Here is a 9,393-nt window from a genome sequence, read left to right as displayed (position 1 = left end):
ACCTCACCAATCTACTCAGAGCTGTCATGAGAAGGAGAAAGTCTCGGGAACGTGGACTCAGCACTAGCTACACCTTTCTTATCATCTCCCTTGCTAGAGCAGTAGCATATTCCTGTGCTCTGCCCTACTCTGGCTCACCATTTGGCGTTGTTCCTTAGAACCACTTCGCTTAGATCTCTTTGCTTAGCAGCGGCTGGATTAAGTATGCAGTGACATAGAGAACGAGTGCTGTTTTGAGGGTGCGGGGGTGAAGCCAGTGAATGCTAAACTAAACCATTTAATCATGCTTGCCATATGGAATAGAGGGTTTATGCTTACATAGGTTGAGAATAAAACAAACAAAGGGTACCTGCAGATGTTTTCAATTAACACATAATAGATAAGACCAAGCGCAGGAGTCTTTCTTCCCTCCCTCCCTCCCTCCCTCTCTCCCTCCTTCCTTCCTTTTCTTTTTTCTTTCTACACAGTTTCACTTGAGAAACGCAACAGGAGCAAGACAGGAAGCCGGAAGATTGACCATCTCCTCTCTGCCATACTTTAAGAAGAAGACCAGCAATAAAAGGAACATTCTAGGTAATCTTTTGCTTTGGCAACTGATAGATTCCCCCCCCCCCGCCGCCCTCCACCAAGTGCATTTGGGAAACCCAAATTTGCAAGTCTGCAGAAACTAAAGTTATTCAATTGTTTGTTTTTGATGCTTATTTCGTAACCAGAAAGGCTTTCCCCAAAAGAATGCTGTGGTTTCATTTAAGGACAAACTAACAAGGCTTTCTGCCAAACGTCTGAAAAGTGATGTGATCTAGCGGGTAGAAGCAGTGAGCAGGGGAGGTCCAACAGCTGCCTCTCTGTGTGCTTGCCTTCCCCAAATGCCCTTTTTTAGTTTGCGTTCCCAGAGAGAACTTTGCTATGGCTGCAAAGGGGCATCCAAGAGGGCAAGTGTCCATGCAAGGCGCTTGCCCCCCATTTCTGAACTGCTGTCATTAACATGTGCTTGCCCATCTAGAAATATAATTTGCCCCTTCTGTACTTCCCCAATTGTTCTTTTTCCTGGTGCTGCCATTGTATGGCTGGAGGGGAAGTATAGGACACAAATTTGGTTAATTTTGCATTTTAATGGAAATGCAGTTCAGGCGTGCCAGTCCAAAACATGAAACTAAATGTAGCTAATCTGTAAGAAATGCATATGTCTCCCAATTTTGCACCACAGTTCCGCAACCCAAAAAATGCATTGCTTTAAAAATAATATGCGATCCATATAATAGGAGAAATGCACACCAACAGGGCTAACGGTTTTAGAGCTTTTAAATAATAATAATAAAGGCATAGTGATACAGAAATAAATATAAGATTGGAAAAATAAGAAACTAAGAGAAACCAAAACCGACACATCTATCCCTAGATGGGGACAGGAGAAAAACAGGGGACAGGTAAAGAGTTAAGCATCAGAGTTAATGGTCTTCATTATTTTCCCTTCCCGCTGTCAGTCTTAGATGTTCTGCAAGATTCTCCTTCCTGACAACCACAGGACGATTGAGAAAAGATTGGCCATGCTCCACCAGAAGAGCACAAGACTCTTAATCACAGGGTCATGGGCCTGAGCCCCACATTGGGCAAAAAATCCCTGCATTGCAGGGGGTTAGACTAGATGACCCTCATCATCCCTTCCAACTCTACTATTCTATTATTCTACAATTCTCATCATCGGTGTTTCTTCTGGGTCTGAGGGCACTTCCACAGTGTTGCTGTTTTGGGGTGAGACTGAGTCACATATCAGCAAACTCAGCTTGCACAATTAAAGGGCCACAATACTGTTTCGTTTAGGAATTTTGTTGTTTAGTTGTGTCCTACTCTTCATGACCCCATGGACCAAAGCACACCAGGCACTCCTGTCTTCCACTGCCTCCCGCAGTTTGGTCAAACTCATGTTAGTAGCTTCAAGAACACTGTCCAGCCATCTCATCCTCTGTTGTCCCCTTCTCCTTGTGCCCTCAATCTTTCCCAGCATCAGGGTCTTTTCCAGGGAGTCTTCTCTTCTCATGAGGTGGTCCAAGTATTAGAGCCTCAGCTTCAGGATCTGTCCTTCCAGTGAGCACTCAGGGCTGATTTCCTTCAGAATGGATAGGTTTGATCTTCTTGCAGTCCGTGGGACTCTCAGGAGTCTCCTCCAGCACCATAATTCAAAAGCATTGATTCTTCGGTGATCAGCCTTCTTTATGGTCCAGCTCTCACTTCCATACATCACTACTGGGAAAACCAGGGAAAACAATATGTAAAGGATGGATACAATAAGGCACTCGAAAGCTTGTGTCAGGTTAATCTGGAGGGGGGAAATCATCACAAGTTGGATAACTTTTCTGAGCCAGTCCAAAGGTTCAGAAACATCTTCCCATCTGCACTTCGGCTGTGTTTGCACTCATTGTATTTCCAGTGCTGGGTTTTTAATCCGAGTCCTTACACCCTTCCTAATTCATCTCTAGCCAAGGTGTGAACACCTTTCCATAGAAAATATGTCCCCTCCCTGTCAGCACTCTCTGATCAATTGAAGCTAAACTGGTGGGAACAGCTGGTGGAAGAGTGGGGGGGGGGAGAGAGAAAGAGAGCTGCAAAACACCCCAGAAAAACAACAACTTCACTATGCTTAAGACAGTAATGTGAACACACCCTGAATCTGGAGCTCCTTTCTCTGGGGTGATGCTGCTGCATTGAGTTGGGGACGGTTTGATTCAGTTTTCAAGGGCAAGACCCAAGGTTAGAAGGAAAGAACCCACCTCCTGTTGAACTTCGGGGGGGGGGTGTCTTCCTACCCTCAGATTTCCACTTGCACCTTCTTTCTACACATGCCCGTGCATCCTAATGAAATAATTTAGTTCCATTAAAAATATAGGATCTAGTAAATGCAATGGTCCCTTCACTAGGTGTGGGCTTTTATCTCCCCACCCCAGTTTTAGCCATATAAGCAACATGTTGATCTAACTGCATTTGGGGATTAAGTGTCAGCAATTCTTCTCTGGCTCAGATGTTAATCCAAGGAGGGAAAGAATTTGTGGGTTTACAAAGCTTGCCTCTCCATCCCACCGCACAAGAGATTTTCAATCCCTCGGACTACTGTGTAAAATAAAGTTTTCCAGAGATACAGTAAGAGTAAAAAAATAAATAATAATCTTGCTGACAATAAGCAATCCAGCATTAAGCCCCAGTTTGCTCAGATTAGCATGCAAAGGGGGAAGGTTCAGGTGCCTTTCACAATAGCAAAATCCTATTAATGGCACCAGAGAGGCAGGGGGACTTCACCAGATAACTAAATCCATTGATCTCTAATCCTCTGGGCCTTTCTGACTCTGGAAGAGTTGCTTGCGTGGCTTCGGTCCAGGACCAACACACTGCCAAAAAACACTTAGTTCTTCGGCAGCCAACAAAAAGCGCCACTCTGCATGTGGGAACAGCATAAAAAGCGGAGGGGCGGGGGGAAGAGAGAAAAAGAAAATGGTGTTTTGAGTTTAGCCTGACGAACATCAGCACGGAGCATGGGCTGATGCTAAAATGAAATGGCAGACATTTTAACCATACCTTTGAAGCGGGACAGGGGATATGGAGAGGGGACACATGTGTGCGCTAATTAAGAGAGACTTGGGTGGCACGTCAGGCTTCCTCCGCTGTAAGTTTCCTCTCAAGAGTGCCGGTTCAAAACCATCCTGAGGGAAGACATTACTATTCATGTGCATTTCTTGCAGGCTTAAGACATTCAAAAGGATACGCCGTGGAAGGTAGATGCATTTTACCTTCTGTTTAGACGTAAACGCAGCAGTGATGCATATGGATTAGCAATTACGCCGTGCTCCGGTGGCAAAAGAGTTTTAGAAACTATTAGGGGAAATAGTGAGGTATCTGTAGCTATCCTATTAGTCCATATTCGCCATCGCGCTTTAATGCATTGCGCTCCTTTCTTCCTGCTTGCCTTTGTAAACATAATGTGGTTTGGAACGTATAGAAAATTTAGGAATATATTAAACAAGTAAGAGTCAAATATTCGTGAATGTGGGTTGTAGTGCTGTTGCTTTAATGGTTATGTAGTTCTTTTCTGCATCCATTCCTCTTTTCCTGTTTTACACACTCCAAATTCACCATTACACATACCACTTTCGAGGTGCATTCAGAAGTGGGTAATATTGGGTTGGTTTTCCAGATTGTACTGCTGCTACTTCTGTCTCATTTCCTAATGTTCCTTTCACACTGCGTCACCTGTTGCATTATGGGGTTGTGGCTTTTTTTCCAGGTATACCAGCATGGCACGCTAAATTTCATTCGCACAAGTGGCCGTGGTATGACACAACGCTGAACGTTGTTGGGACTCATCACTTCTTCAGTTCACTCACTAAAACAATAGGAAAGCAGTATACCACCCCAAATTCCGTCACTTTTCCAGGTATATGGGGCTGTAAACAGATATTTTCTGGAATCATGTAACATGGGAATAAGCACTAAACATGTGCTATATTCCGTTAGTTTTCCAGAAATGGCTTTCAAATTGCGCAAAACTCAAATATAAAGTGAAATTAACAGGGAAATGTTGGGGGAATGGGATCATAAGCCATGTGAATGCAGACTTAGACACAGAGAACTTCTTCTTCTTCCTCTTCCTCCTCTTCTTCTTCCTCCTTCTCCTCCTCCTCTTCCTCTTCCAAATACAAGAACCATTAAACACTTATACAGCAGCACATCTAATGGCAATTGTTTTATCCATTGACTCAAGATATAAATTTACACATTCAACATTCAAACATATTACTTAATGTACCCTCTCCATTGAGAATATTGAGTGGTTGGTATAATAGAGTCTTGATTTTGGTCAATGCCTTGATAGTGTTGCCTTGCACCTTGGTAAGCAGATAGGATTTGAGATGGGCATTGGAGGGCACCGAACCCAAGAAAACGCACAAAAAAACCAATGGCCTCCCTATCATAGTGGTGCAAAACAGAAAGGGATTTGCACCATCATTGCCATGAGCACCTTTGATTTAGTCCCATGACCATGTCTTAGGCTCTGAAAATTTTCTGTGAAAAAAGGTGGGGTGAAGGATAGAGAGCACCAATGCTGTTGATGCAGGGCAGATTGTTGGCACCAAACCCATTGCTCCTTCCATGGCTGGAGTTGTGGCATTGTCCTTGACCCCACTGCTGTCTCCTGGTCATTGGAAGGAGCTGTGTCTGCCTTGTTTGCCTTGGTTCCTAGAGTGGTTTAACCATCAATCCCTCTTCCCAGGGAACTGTGGGAATTTGCAGCTCTGAACAGGGGTCTCCTAACAACTCTCAGACCCTTTAAGAAAATACTGTCCCCAGGACTCTTTGCGGAAGCCATGGCTGTTTAAAGTGGTATTACACTGCTTTAAAGGTACAGTCGTACCTCAGAAGTTGAACAGAATCCATTCCAGAAGTCCGTTCGACTTCCAAAATGTTCAGAAACCAAGGCATGGCTTCCGATTGGCTGCAGGAAGCTCCTGCAGGCAATCGGAAGCCGCGTAAGCCACGTCTGACGTTTGGATTCCAAAGAACGTTCGCAAAAACTCACTTCCGGGTTTGCGGCATTCAGGAGCCAAAACGTTCGACTCGCAAGGTGTTCGACTTCCGAGGAACGACTGTATAGTGAAGATGTGGCCCAAGTGTGTTCAAAACAGATCAGGTTGCTTCCAGATGCTACAGATACGGATAACAAGGCAAATCTTGTTGTCTCTGCACATCGCTAATACACAGCAGTTTGATCTGGCATCTTAATCCCAGTTAACTAGTAGGAAAAGAGAAGGAGAAAGATTGATTATAATTATAGTCTGGGAGACAATGTTTGCAGCCGAAGAAAGGAGAGCATGTTAGAACATTTGAAACAATTGTTCGTCCTATATTTACAAGTTGCAGGGGATGTTTTTTCCCCTCCGTGCCACATTCCTCCCTTGTCTGTGCTGAGGTTTAAATCAGTCATGAAAGAGAAGCCTTCCAAACCTTTCTCAAAACTTGCCTGGCCCTTCGCGAACGCTAAGTTTTTTCTCTCCTTCAGAACACATCGAATGCGACGGCAGTTCAGAGAAGAGGGCGTACTTGTAAAAGAAAAAGAAGTTTAAAACAACAACAATCAAATTTGAATTCTGGAACGATATATACGGATAATGGCCCACCAGCATTACCGTCTTCCTCCCACCCCCCAACCCCCGCCAGCCTAGGATTTGGCCTGCTGAGCAGACATTGATTTTGCATGGTAGAATAACTCATCAGTTTTTTGGCAGAGGCCCAGAGACGAAGCGGCTGATTAGACTGTGGACGCACCTGAGTGCACAACCGAAGACAGCCCCCTGGATACCTTTCTCATGTTTTCACAGGTGGGCTTCAGCTAAATTAGTAATGGGAACTCACCTCTGATTCCTTTTCCCCTTCTGGCTCAACCAAAGTGTGTGTGTGTGTGTGTGTGTGTGTGTGTGCGCGCGCGCGCAAACACACACACACAGAGGAGAATGAGAGAGTATAGAGTATTCCAAAGGGTCTGGAATTCTAGAAGGCCAGCAAAGAGATGTGGAAATAATTGGGCACAATTACTTAAAGCTAACGACAAGGTGGTTTATTTTTTTTTTTTTAAGTGAAATGTATCCAGTGAGAATGTATTGAATTCCATGCAGATTTTGGCTAAACCCCTCAGTTCTCACCCCCAATTAAAACAGAATGCTCTGCCCCTCAAATTTACTTTTGTTTTTCTGCACCTGAGTGATAAATCTAGTGTCATCCAGAAGTTGTGGAACTATCACACTCATCATCCCTGGTTGGGGCTGATGAAAATCAGTGTTCATCAACATCTGGGGTGTTAGAGGTGGTCCACCTCTGTTAAAAAACACACACACCTCCCTTCTTTCTCTCTTTTTTTATCCTTCCTTCTTCTCCCTCCTATTGTCTGCCCACACTGTGGGGACGCAGCCTCATGGATCAGGTCAGTGTCCCATCTAGTCCAGCATCCTGTTCTCACATTGACCCTCCAGAACCTGAAAGGAAGCCTGCAAACAGGACCTGAGGGCAACAACACTCTTCTTTCCTATGGGTTCTAGCAACTGGTATTCAGAAGCATACTGCCTCCAAGCGTGAAGGCAGAGAATAGCTATCATAGCTAGCAGCCATTCATAGCCTTTATCACCACGACATGGGTGGTGCTGTGGTCTAAACCACTGAGCCTCTTGGGCTTGTCGATCGGAAGGTCAGCAGTTTGAATCCCCGCGATGGGGTGCGTTCCCATTGCTCTGTCCCAACTCCTGCCAACCTAGCAATTTGAAAGCACACCAGTGCAAGTAGATAAATAGGTACCACTGTGGTGGAGAGGTAAGTGGTGTTTCCATGCACTCTGGTTTCTGTCACAGTGTTCTGTTGCACCAGAAGCGGTTTAGTCATGCTGGCCACATGACCTGGAAATCTGTCTGTGACAAACACCGGCTCCCTGGGCCTGAAAGCGAGTTGAGTGCCGCAATCCCATAGTCACCTTTGACTGGACTTAACCGTCCAGGGGTCCTTTACCTTTACCTTACCTTTACCTCCATGAATTTGTCTATTCCTCTTTTACAGCCATCCACTTTAGTGCCTGTCACCACTTCCTGTAGAAAGGAGCTGCAAAATTCATCTCTGTGCTGTGCGAATAGGTACTTTCTTTTCTCTGTCCCGAATCTTCTGGCAATCTGCTTCATTAGATGCCCATGAGTTTTTAGTGTTATGAGAGAAGGAGCAAAACTTTCCCTGGGCCGCTCAATGCATAATTTCCTACACTTATATTATTATTTAATATTATTATTTGTAGAAAACTTCAGAATGCCATAACTTATTGGTGCACAATAAACTCAGTACCTAAAATACACAATAGGTAGCCTATTTGAAGCAAGGACTGGTTTTTAATTTTTGTGGTGTTTTTTTTTTTGAGGGGGTGGTAGGATGGGAAAGTTAAGGGCTGTAAGTGGTGCTCACAAGATGTTGCTGGAATACAAGCCCTACATCCCTGACCATTGGCCAAAACCTCTGGAGGGCATGAGGCTGAGAAAGGCTGTCTTGGAGTATCCTGGCAAGGCACTTGTGGCATCAGACTGGGTCAGTATAGGCTTGCCTCAGAGATGGAAAGAGGACACTGTCCCAGTGAAGGAGGAATGGCAAGCAAAGTTAATGGACTATGAAGAAATGGCAAAATCAAGAAGAAAGAAGGTTTGACAAAGAATAGGGGAGATATGTGGTCTATCTAAAAATTATTGCACACAATTAAACACATCAGCAGGATGAATTTAATATCAAGCAGTTAAAAGGTGACTTTGGAAGAATTGTAGAGAGTAACAAACAAAAGGAGTTAAGGGGGAGATGCAGTTTTTACAAGAAACCAAGGAAGGAGAGGAGGGAAGTCAATACAAGTATATATGTAAACGTAATTGATTATTATTGTTGTTAAACTGAAAAATGAAAATTATCAAAAAGAGGAAAGGCTTACCTTGTGCCGTCTGTCAAGACTGTCAGGCATCGTAGGAATCAGAGCAAATGTCAATCTGCAGAAAACCTTATTGCTGTTTGCTCTGATTCAGAGGTGAAACTCAGGGTTTCTCCAGTGAAAGCACTAGGACAAAAAGCCCCCAACAAAAACAACAAAACTCTCAGACACAGAGCTTTAAAGCCCGGACCTGTGCCTAGAAACATGGCGCAAAAGGAAGGCTGGATGAGCCCCAAACTGATCTCACTGGGATTTCACACAAAAGTCTACTCCTGGTTAGTTTTCTTCATCTCAGCAACCTAATTTGGGAGGATGAGATTGACTTTGTTAGACACCTGGGAATCATAAGCCCTTACAGATCTACTGGAGCTCACCCAGGTAATCTGCCAGTAAATCTTGATTCAATATTCAGCGCATTCAGTATTTTGCACCCAATTTTGTGAAACTCCCTTCTGGCTGAGGTCAGATGGGCCCCCGCTCCCTGTTGACCTTCCAGCGCTTCATGAATGCTTTTTTTTTTAATGGAAGCAGGTTTTTAACTTGACTCTGATTTTATGGTTTAAATTCATTTCTAATTCACTTAAGCTCATTGTTAGTCGACCATATGCCTCCCCCCCCCCAACATATGTGTGATTAAGCAGTATATAAATTGTGGAAATAAATAGTTTCTTCTCAACCTTATTAAGCATTGTGCATAATTTCACATGCCTCTGTCATGTCCTCCTCCTGCTGCAATCACTTTCACATGGATCCCGCAGGGTCCCTACTAGTACATTTGCACAAGTGGGGCCAGTAACATAATGTGGCAGTATGCAGTGCTCTTATTCCATGCCCTTTTCCTGCATACACCATTCCATCCCCTTTCCCCTCATTGTTGTCTTCCAGACGAATAGGAAGCCAGCATTCTG

The 9,393-nt window shown here is 44.2% G+C and overlaps 1 long non-coding RNA gene across 1 annotated transcript in view; it reads left to right on the top strand.

The window, feature by feature from the left end:
* The first annotated feature begins 472 nt into the window (after window positions 1-472).
* The window catches only part of LOC309373395, a 65,418-nt gene continuing 56,497 nt past the window's right edge, over window positions 473-9,393 (top strand). The window contains exon 1 of the long non-coding RNA XR_014170014.1: window positions 473-573. This is a non-coding gene — a long non-coding RNA (uncharacterized lncRNA). The remainder of the gene's footprint in view (window positions 574-9,393) is intronic.

Source organism: Podarcis melisellensis (assembly GCF_964234715.1).
Source record: "Podarcis melisellensis genome assembly, chromosome: 1".
Taxonomy (NCBI): domain Eukaryota; kingdom Metazoa; phylum Chordata; class Lepidosauria; order Squamata; family Lacertidae; genus Podarcis; species Podarcis melisellensis.
The sequence above is the reverse complement of the archived record's forward strand: the minus strand, read 5'-3'. Positions and strand labels throughout refer to the sequence as shown.